The 10,419-nt window shown below is 40.7% G+C and overlaps 1 protein-coding gene across 1 annotated transcript in view; it reads right to left on the reverse strand.

The window, feature by feature from the left end:
- The window catches only part of LOC122775037 (glutamate receptor ionotropic, NMDA 2D), a 110,280-nt gene that overhangs the window by 60,595 nt on the left and 39,266 nt on the right, over nt 1–10,419 (reverse strand). The window lies entirely within an intron of this gene.

The raw sequence follows: 10,419 nt of genomic DNA on the forward strand, positions 1-10,419 counted from the left end.
GTGTGTGTGTGCGCTCACGTGCACATGTGAGTCCATTTGTGCATGCAGTATATTACATGCTTCCTGTCCGTGTGATCCTCCCATCCTGAGTTTAGATTTTTTTTCCAATATAGAGCAACGTTTTATTTTATTTGTGCTGCACTCAGTATTAAAAGTAAGTACACTTAAAAAATTCAACAGCAAAATCTCTCTCCCGGAATCAGTGTCCTCGTTATTGTGAATAATCCACAGAAGTGTCTTGTGCGCAGTTTTCATCTTTTGCATCTCTGCAGTGGAAAGTAGCGCCGATAAAAAAAAAAAAAAAAATTCTCGACAGTGAGAAAGAACTCGCAAATGTGTCAAAACCTGGAAAATAAAAGATTAGCTATATATCTGCGTATGTATATGACAAGATGTCTCTGGAGAGAACATGCAGCGTGCAACACGTGCTTAACCTTCAACATGCCAACAATATACTGTCCTTTTATAACCTGTGTTTATACCTCTGAGTGAGGTTTTAAGGTGTTTTACATCCAGAATGGAATAGAATGGTGTAAAAGTAGAAAGTAGAGCAGTTCAAGTGAATTTCTGTGGGTTGGTCACTTTGTTGGAGTAAGAAGGACGATGGCGTTTGGGACAAAGGATTTTTTTGAAAACACCTTTGGCCAAGAGGACACAGTAGCGCCTCCTGGACCTCGGACGCTCAAACTGAGCAGGAAGTGGACATTTCCTTAATCTGAGATCTCACATCAAGGTCATTTTATGTCTTAATACAAGACATTTTCATTTTCTCATCCTCTCATTAAGAGGTACACCGACTCAGAACACGTCTGGTGGATCAGCAGATCAATACACAAAGATGTTTTCATCAAGAAAAGCAGCAAACTTGCCTTTGCAGCAAGACGACCCTGTTCTCCCCGTCAGTCCAAAAGCATGCAGTATGGGGATTAGGTAAACTGACTGTAGGTGTGTGTGTGTGTGTGTGTGACTGTGGATGGTTGTTTGTCTCTGTGTGATGGACTGGCAATCTGTCCACGGTGTGACCCCGCCTTTTGCCCTATGTCATCTGAGATTGGCACAGCGCCCCCCGCGACCCTCATGTGGAGGATGAAGTGGTAAAAGATGGATGGATGGATGGATGGAAGAAAAGCAGCAAATCCTCTCATTTCAAAAACCCCATCAAAGTGTGTTTGGAAAATGAAAACCAACTGCACAAATATCAGCCTCACCCTCAGTTTCCACCTGGCCGTTTTCACCCAACATGTTCTGTGATGCTGCACTGGAGACAAACAAGTGAAAACAGGAATTGTTGCCAGATACTCGACACGCACACTGATGTATGGTCAGTTTTAGGACTTGGTCCATATGGTTGTAAAGGTTAGAGTGTGGGGCAATTAAGCTGATCGGTGTGTCCTGTCCCAGTGATTAGACTCCAGATGGTATATAGAAGGACTAGTGACTGCTGTTCCTGGGCCATATGATCAGTGATAAGGGATCCATATCTGGTTCAGTGGTGCATTCACTGTCACTGCTGTCGTTTTAATGGGCCAGATACACATCAGCTATTCATATTTTCTGCTAGAGGAAAAAAAAAGGTGAACCACCCACTGCACTCTTCATATTCCTCTTGTTATCTGCATTTGCCACATGCATTCATCTTCATTTGCATTCATCAATCAATTCATCATCACAGCTTGCTCCTTTGCTCCACTCTCTCCTCCTTCCTTTTTCTATGGCAGGCTCTCTGTTTTGCCTGAGGCCTATGGAGATATTGGAGGGGTAACATTAGGGTTTATGAGGCATGTGATGGCATGCGTCATCACTGTATTTACTCCACAGTGTGTGTGTGTGTGTGTTGGTATACCACTATCACACACCAAAAAAGTATGAAAAAAAGTTGCTGTGTGTGTGTGTGCGTGCGTGTGCGTGCGTGTGTGTCTGTGCTGGTTAATAAAGGCTGGATCTGTGATCGAGGCTTTGCTGATGTGTGTTTGTATTTCCCAGCTCCACTTACTGTCTGTGGAAGCATGAGTTTGTTTGTGAGTGAGTGAGTGAGTGAGTGAGTGAGTGAGTGAGTGAGTGAGTGAGTGAGTGACAGTTGTGATTTTGGTTGGTTGGTGTAATCTGATGGCTCTCCTATCTCTATTCACGCATCTGTTTAGCTCTCAGCTAACAATCAAACAATAAGGTTTTCTCTGTCTGCGTCTCTAATACACACACACACACAAACACTACATCACTATATTAGTTTGATGAAAAATACTGAATCAAGTATAAACTCAGAATCACACTGAAATGACTTTTCTATTTCACCTTAATTCATAACCGAACGACGCGTTCCGCTTGTTGCTTCCTCAGACTCTCTCAGCTAAACTGGACGAGTATAATCTCTGAATGATTTGAGTAAAATAAACAACATACATTTTTTGATTATTGATTATTATTATTTTTGAATCATCGTATACTATAAAGTATACTCTTTCCCTCTGAAATGTTACAGTACAGGAGTAACGTGGCATGAAAACAGAGGAGAGACAATACAGTGATTTATCGACTTTGTTACTGATTTTCATTATTGATTACAAAGGTCATTTTTCTGACTAAATTTAAATCCATAAATAGTGAAAATAACTGCCATGACAGATGAAAAGGTGACATAACCACAATAACAAAAAATATATATAATTAATAACTTATTATTATTTAAATATATAATACACACACACACTCACACTCTTCAACACTGATAGACCCTACTCCAATGTGGAACGTAAGCATTCATTTGATTATTAAATGAAAAGTAAAATAACTGTATATAAAACACATATAGAGTTGTATTGAGTGTTTTTAAATGTAGGGGGATATTAACTGAAATATCTTCTAATATTGCAATAAGGATTTCCCACCTGTGTGATTTGTAACTCCTTAGCATGAAAGCTTGAAAACAGGCAGAGTATAAACAAAGATGGACGGCCAGCAGCTTCAGCAGCTTTAACACAATAAACTTTACAACTGCTACTCAAGACTCTGACGCCCAACAGACATTAGCAGATAAAGGTGCATGCTAATAACAGAGACAGCGCTTCTTTTTCTTTTGTATGACAAGAATGTGATTTTTAACGTAATTCATTGTATTTTAAGGTCTGTGAGGAATAGTGAATTGAACAACTGACTTCCTAATTCCACATAAAACAATTAATATACTGTAGATATATTAATATGACTCAAGTGTTTGAGAAGACCCAGATGAATCACCGGTGGGATAGTGTCTCATTCAGAGATGTGTTGCCAGGTTGGCACTGCGCTTTACCTGAAATTTAACTGGACATATTCACACAAACCAAATTGGACTTCTGAATGTCACATCCAAGTTTAATTGCTGCACTGTGTGAGGACTGAACATGTCGAAAATGCAGCCATATCCCAATTCCGCGGCAGAAGAAAAAAAGACATTTCTTAATTTGAATTTCTATTTTTTTTAGTTTGTTTGTTTTGTTTTCCCTCTATGTGACTGGCAGGTTCCTCCATCTGGCGTGGATGTCGTTAAACAGACTAAGCCACAGGGTATACACTGAGATTTCCACATGGTGCAGCATCAAATTTTATTTCGTTTGAAATGGATTGGCCTTAAAGCCACTGGGATGACGTTCTGAGCCCGCTTGCACTGTGTAGCATTAACATTAAAGATATGGGGCTTTGACATGGAGAGCGGAGGTACAGTGTTGAGCTTGTTAGATGAAACAGAGACGGACGGGGAGCTGCTGAAGGATGTGCGACAGAGGACCGCGACGCTTTTAAAGCTGCAGTGTGTAACTTTGAAAATGGCGGTCGCATTGGAAACAATTCAACACAATGCTGACGAATGACATCAGCTCCACACAGGCCGCTCTGTACTTCTCAGTGTAGCGAGAACAGCGTATGTTACGAGTCTTTTACGCACTGCACACAGGAAGGAAATGACGAAAATGAGTTCATTTTCTGCTAATAAACACAAACACTCCCACAGTCAGGTCTGCAGCTTTAACCCTTTAACACAGAGCGTAACATTGACGACACGTTTGCATTACTGTGGTTACGCTGCATTTTGTGCTCTCAGAAAAACTCCAACTGTTTGAGGAAGACGGAGAATCAGCGCATTTGGCGCCAGAGAGGAGAGCGTGGAAGAACAGCTGTGCACATGCTATTGTAAATGTGTTTTATACTGTTCCAAATTTCAAATTTAACGTGCACAATCTGGCGTTCATGTGCAGTGTTTTTCTAAATAAAGCGTTTTTGTTTTTCTCTCTTAAAATTGAAAAACCAAAATAAAATTAAATTTAAAACAGTATTTTAACATTAATAACCAGCCAGATAGTGGAATTTAGTCTGGATAAATAAAAAATCTGGGCAAAAGCTCTGAGTTACAAGACATTCTCTGGTCCTTTTATGGTTAAAATAAGCAAAAAAAAAAGTCCAGGCAGAGATTTTGCGGCTTAGGTGTTAAGAGATTAAAATACAACGCAAATATCTCCTCCACATACAGTTTACATTACATTTAGTTAACTTTGCTTTCATACCATGAATCTATCTCTCTTTCCTTTGTTCCTCCTCCTCCTCCTGCACGGGGCAGAAAAAGAAGGAAAACGGCAATTGAATTTTCTTCCACTGTTGGTGTGTGGAATAGTGAACAGTGCAGGGCAACAGTGTGAGCCTCCATCTAACAGAGACTGGAGCCAGCCTTAATCCATTCCTCTGCCCTAACTCTTCCACACACACTTGTCTCCAAATCCCTTCCACTCCAGTCCTGAAATAAATTATTTAATTTCTTTTCGGTCCGAAGCATTTTTATTCGTCTCTGTAGCGCGCCTCAACTTCTGTCCCTGTGGAGAGCACTGATGAATGTGTTGGACTCACAGCCTCTGATCATCCCTGCTCTGAACTCCTTTAGATACACACTGGCTTCTGGCAGCCTCAAATGCACACAAGGACTTTCTCTCCTTCCTTCTCTCACTCTCTCAGACTCACAAATATACAAAAGAATAATGCACGCTATAGAATAGATCTGCCTCCTTTATCTTTGTCTATACAAACTATGCATCGAGGAGAAACACATTTCACCGGCCTCTGTGGATATGAGCTGGCACTGTTGCGCTCTTGTTCAGATTAATGATGACATTTAGGAACAGTGAACAATTTCAAACATCTATAATTCATCTTGGAACATGCGTTCAACAATGTATAGAATTCAGTCTGTACGGCTGAGCTCATGAATATGGTGAAAAGCTGCAAATGAATTATTCTTCTCTATAATTGGAGTCTCAGGACTTGATTACAAGAGCAAGAAGAGCAAGAAGCCTGTGCACAAGTAATGACATGTTCATATGGGTGCATGCGTGGAGGGCACTGAGTGTGTGTGTGTGTGTGTGTGTGTGAGATAGAGAGAGAGACTGAGGCAATCATACTTTCTCTTGTGCTCAGTTGTCATGTTGGGTCGCTGGCCCGATCGGTGTGGTTGGGAAACCGTCTGGAGCCACAAACAATGTCGGGTAAGACGTCATCTCTCTCACTGGCAGGCGCGCGCGTTTCCCAGTGGGACGCAGCTTGACAACATGAGATGGGGATTCGATAAGGATAAGCGAGCGCTCTGTTTCATCCAGGTCACCAAAGGATTCACTTCCAACTTCTAACAGACCATGAAAAAAAAAGAAAACCAACGCCACAAACATGAACCACATTCCCCCCGGTGGCCAGTCCTCCAGTGGTTTCAATTAAAGATGTGGTCCAATCAATGGCTTAGCAGCGACCTGATACTCAAGTACAAGGAGATTAAGACAAAGCTCATATCTCCACACAGAGGAGTCAGTAACACAAACATATATGAAGAGACCCCCCCCAGTCACAGCACATTACACACGACAACAAACAGAGATGTTAGAACAACCACCAGGCTGCTCTCGCTCTGCTTCGCTGTAGCATCTGGTGGCTTTTTTGTTTTTTGTTGTTGCTTTGAGACACTCTCTGAACAGAAGACAATAATGGAATGTGTACTTTTTTTCTTTCCTTCTTCTCTCCCCTTGTCTCTCCCTTTGCTAGGCTAAAGTCTGACCTAAATACTTCAGTGTTTTGATGATTGAAACAAAACAGAATCCAGAGGCGTCCGCCCAATCAGCGAGGCAGGCGCAAGACCCACGCACACCAACAGAGAAAGGCTTCATGGCTGCGAGACCATCAACTGTGAACTGAAAAAAATGCACGTCGTCTTTGAAAAGTTGGGATGTAGAATGGCAGTAGCAGTGAGTAAAAAGTGAACGTCTCTGTGATTGTATCGTGAACGGCCACCAGGGGGCACTGGTTTGCAAAAATGTCTCCGTTTTAATTCAAGTCTATGGGAAAAGGAGCTTCTTTCTAGATTTATGATGACAGATTTCTGTGGAGTTAATGATCACAGTCTAGTATCAGATTTTAAAGAACGTTACGTCACTCTGACCACATTTTTCTTGTAAGTGGAGTGAAGGTGGGGTGTCTGGCCGCTTAGTGGACACCCTAAATGTCCATGGTGGAGTGGGGGGGGGAGAGGGGAGGTGGAAGGATCGTTATAGTTGTAGGATAGTTGCTAAGCTCCCTCGTCCCTGTTTATTGCCCTGTGGGCACATTTTCTTATTTGGACTGCCTCCATAGACCTTCTCACCACCAGGGGGTTGCGCCGTCACTCCCACCTGGATATAACACCGGCGGTCACAGCAACATCACGTGACACTTCTGAGGAAAAGTGCAGTGGAAAATGTCAAGGTAAACAAACTTACACTGTAGTAAATGGTCTGTATTTATATAACACTTTAATATAATATATAATAATATAACATTCACCCATTCACTCACACGTTCATACATCTATGTGCCGCACATTTTTCTATCACCCCATCTTTCACAGAAAGGTGGGGTGAAGTGTCTTGCCCGAGGACACATCTGCATGTAGACTAGCGGAGCCGGCAATTGAACCCATAACCTTTTGACGTTTGAAAAACGACTCGCTCTACCACTGAGCCACTGTCGCCCTGTCAGAGAATATCTTTGTGAGGTAGAATGAACCTATTTGGAGTGAAAGTTATGTCACTTTTGTGACTTATTTTCCCATTTAAAAGAAAATAGAAAACACAACTCGGCACATATGAGTGGACACCAATGTGACGCCACTAACCTTCCCCTTACAAAACTTCAACATGGCGTCAGCAACACTGGGATTCAGGAGGCCTCAAAAAAGCAGTTCTGAATTAATAATTGACACCACATTAGTGGCCACTAAGGGTGACATTTAATTTATAAATTCAGGAAACATTTTCTCAAGTCTCAATTGCTAGTTTCAGGTGTTTTTCCATAGAACATGATGTCCTCATTGTACATTATGATGCCACGTATACAGAACCATAGACACATATGATGAGACACCAGTGTGATTGACAGCAGGTATTGGTTAAAGGTGACGTCTGTGAATTTCCAGTTTCAAAAACGGGTCAAATCGCACATCTCAAGGCTTCACAATGGACGTCCAATTAGAAAGTCCACAACACGTAGACCACGAGGAGTCAAACCGTGTCCTGTTTTACTGCTGAATTCATCATCTTAAAATCGTTCACCCTGCTGTGAGATGAGAAAGCTGCAGCATATCATCACGGTGTCCTCCTCCAAGCCACTGCTAATCCCAGGCCTGTGAGGGGGTGAGGGAGGGGCTGATCTTTCTCACGCTCAGAGGGGACACCAGAGAACCTCTGACCTTGGCTTGTGACCACACCTAGAGATTGAGGAAGCAGCAATGCAGCGGGTTCTTCCTTTTTTTAAGTTTAACGGAGACCAGACACATATTGTCTCACACACAAACATGCACTGAATCAGACATAGAGGTCAAATAATGTCTCACCCTTTTTTAAAGTACACCCATTCATTTTTCATGTAATGATGTGAGGGAATGTGATCGGTAGAAGCATCGTGATGACATCCCCTCCAATTCCATCATCACCTGCTCTTCCACCCTGCAGGACAGGAAATGAGGACGGGCAGCTGTGACCTGAAGAAGAGTTCCTGCTTCATCAGCTGAATCTCACACACGAGCTTTGAAAGATTCATGTTGTCGATTCATCACAAAAGTGATGCCTTTAAGCTGTCACACCAAGATTGTTAGCTTTTATTGTACACATCCATCACGGTTTTAAGACCAAAAAGTTCCCTAATTTCAAGAGAATGTTTTTCTATTTTAATTTTGAAAGAATAAATCATCAAATTTATAACGTGTTGGTCCAAGACCACATCAATCTTTGGCAAATGAAAATCTTAAAGCTTGCCTATTTACGCCAAATATTATAGTGGTAGTTATATATATATATATATATATACACTGTATGTTTAAACATAGTAATAGAAAATAGCAGCTTAAATGCTCTGTGTTCTAAGGGTTAACAAATCTAACCCTTAAAGGTGGATATATTGAGGATTCATACCTGAATCAGGGATTACACGCGTTACTGTAAGGTGTATATATAGCAAATATATAAATAATCAAGCTGATCCCTTCTGAAGGTGGCAAATGCACTCCATTCACTCAGTCTATGTTATTACCAAAAATATCAATACCATTTATTTTCTTCAGCCGGGATGCATCATAAAACATGTATTAAGATTGCATCACAATCAGGATAATGTACCTGGATACAGGACGTGTATTATACCTGCATCTCTGTTTGAATCCTGTCTGTCAACTAAATGTAAAAAAAAATAAATAAATAAAAAAAAGACAATTTTACTTAACTTTAGAATAGATTTCCTTTTAATTTCCCTGTAACTATAGATATAGATAGATACTGATCTGACTGATCTGCTGAAAAAGGCAGAGGATAAATCACAGACTGCAGTCAACAGCCATTTCATCCATTAATGAATCAGGAAACCAATCTGTTGAGCAGCTTCATAAATTGCAGGAACATCCGAGAGCACTACCATACCTCCCCACGATTATCATTAACCCCGTTCCCCAAACAACCATACACAACCACAATTATGTAATCAATCAAAGGAATCATTAACTCAGTCAACAGCTGCATAAACATCCAAGTCACCGCGCGTCACTTCTCAAACTGTGGCGACGCGTGTGCCGTTTGAGTCCACAGAGGATCCAGGCAGTGACAAGCAAAGCACACCTCAGCTCTCTGAAGTGGCTTCCCTTCTCTAAACACTGATCTGATAAGATAGGAGCAAACCCCATCAGGAATTTGCTTTTCAGCGCTCTTCCACTGTGGAGAGGATGATAGCGCAGACATGTGATGGGAGAGGCCACTTTGGCCCCATCTCACAGCACACTGAGGTCCAATCCAATTTCACTTTGCCCCTTCCCCTTTGGAACTCAGTTACAAGGGTTAAAACCTACAGCAATAAAGAAGGGCTCAACCATTAGGGCTGAATATATAGTTATACATACATTTTCCTGACTTAAATTGCAACTGCAATTTAATATATACAGTATGTATACATACATACATATATATATATATATATATACATATATATATATACATATATATATATACACACACATATATATACATATATACATAAATGTATATATACAGTATATATATATATAAAATTGAGTCTCAATTGGAGTTAAATATCCACTTTTAGATTTAAAACCTGAAGCAATCTTCAAAACAAAAATGAAGCAATTAAAGTAAAATGTACATACATGTCCTATAGTTGTGTTCCATACAACAATCTCAGTATCAACCACTAGTTTCAGAAGGTTTCGTAAAAACAAACATCGTGACATTAACAACAATGCTCGAACATAAGGATGAGAACAAAACGATAAATCTGCTGATGAGTATTTTTTATCAGAGAATTATTTCCTCTTTTTATCAGTTCCATAAAATGCAGAAAATGTTGTGAAATAAGTTTCTCAAACTTTCAAACGTGTCCCCAACTGTGTGGTTGTCAAAAAAAAAGTTATTTAATTAGTACAACAATTAAATTGCATTCTTTGCAGTCTGTTTGTTCTGTTAATTCCCGTTTTGTGTTCAAAATTAGAAATTGGGAAGTGGTAACTGTTTTTGCAGGAGTTCCTTAAGCCTTGAGATTCACTTGAGAATTTTTGCAAATGGAAATTCCCAGACATCATCTGTCACAAGGCACCTGAAGGACAATTACATCATATGTGCCGAGTTCATCCATTTACCTCTAAACTGGAACATTTACACCAAAGAAACCTTATTTTTACTTCCACACTGACTTCCACCAGCCCATGTCTGATGTTTGGCTTTGACTGACCCACAGAAGCCAAACATCTGCCTTTCTCATGTGATGGGGAGGCAACAAATGTGTGCTTGGCAGCCAGTGTTCGCTCCCACTGATGCAAAAGGTGAGTGGCCCACAACTCAAGGACATAGGTGAGAAATGATGACAGCTTCAATTCAGCTA

Source organism: Solea senegalensis, linkage group LG9 (genome assembly GCF_019176455.1).
Source record: "Solea senegalensis isolate Sse05_10M linkage group LG9, IFAPA_SoseM_1, whole genome shotgun sequence".
Taxonomy (NCBI): domain Eukaryota; kingdom Metazoa; phylum Chordata; class Actinopteri; order Pleuronectiformes; family Soleidae; genus Solea; species Solea senegalensis.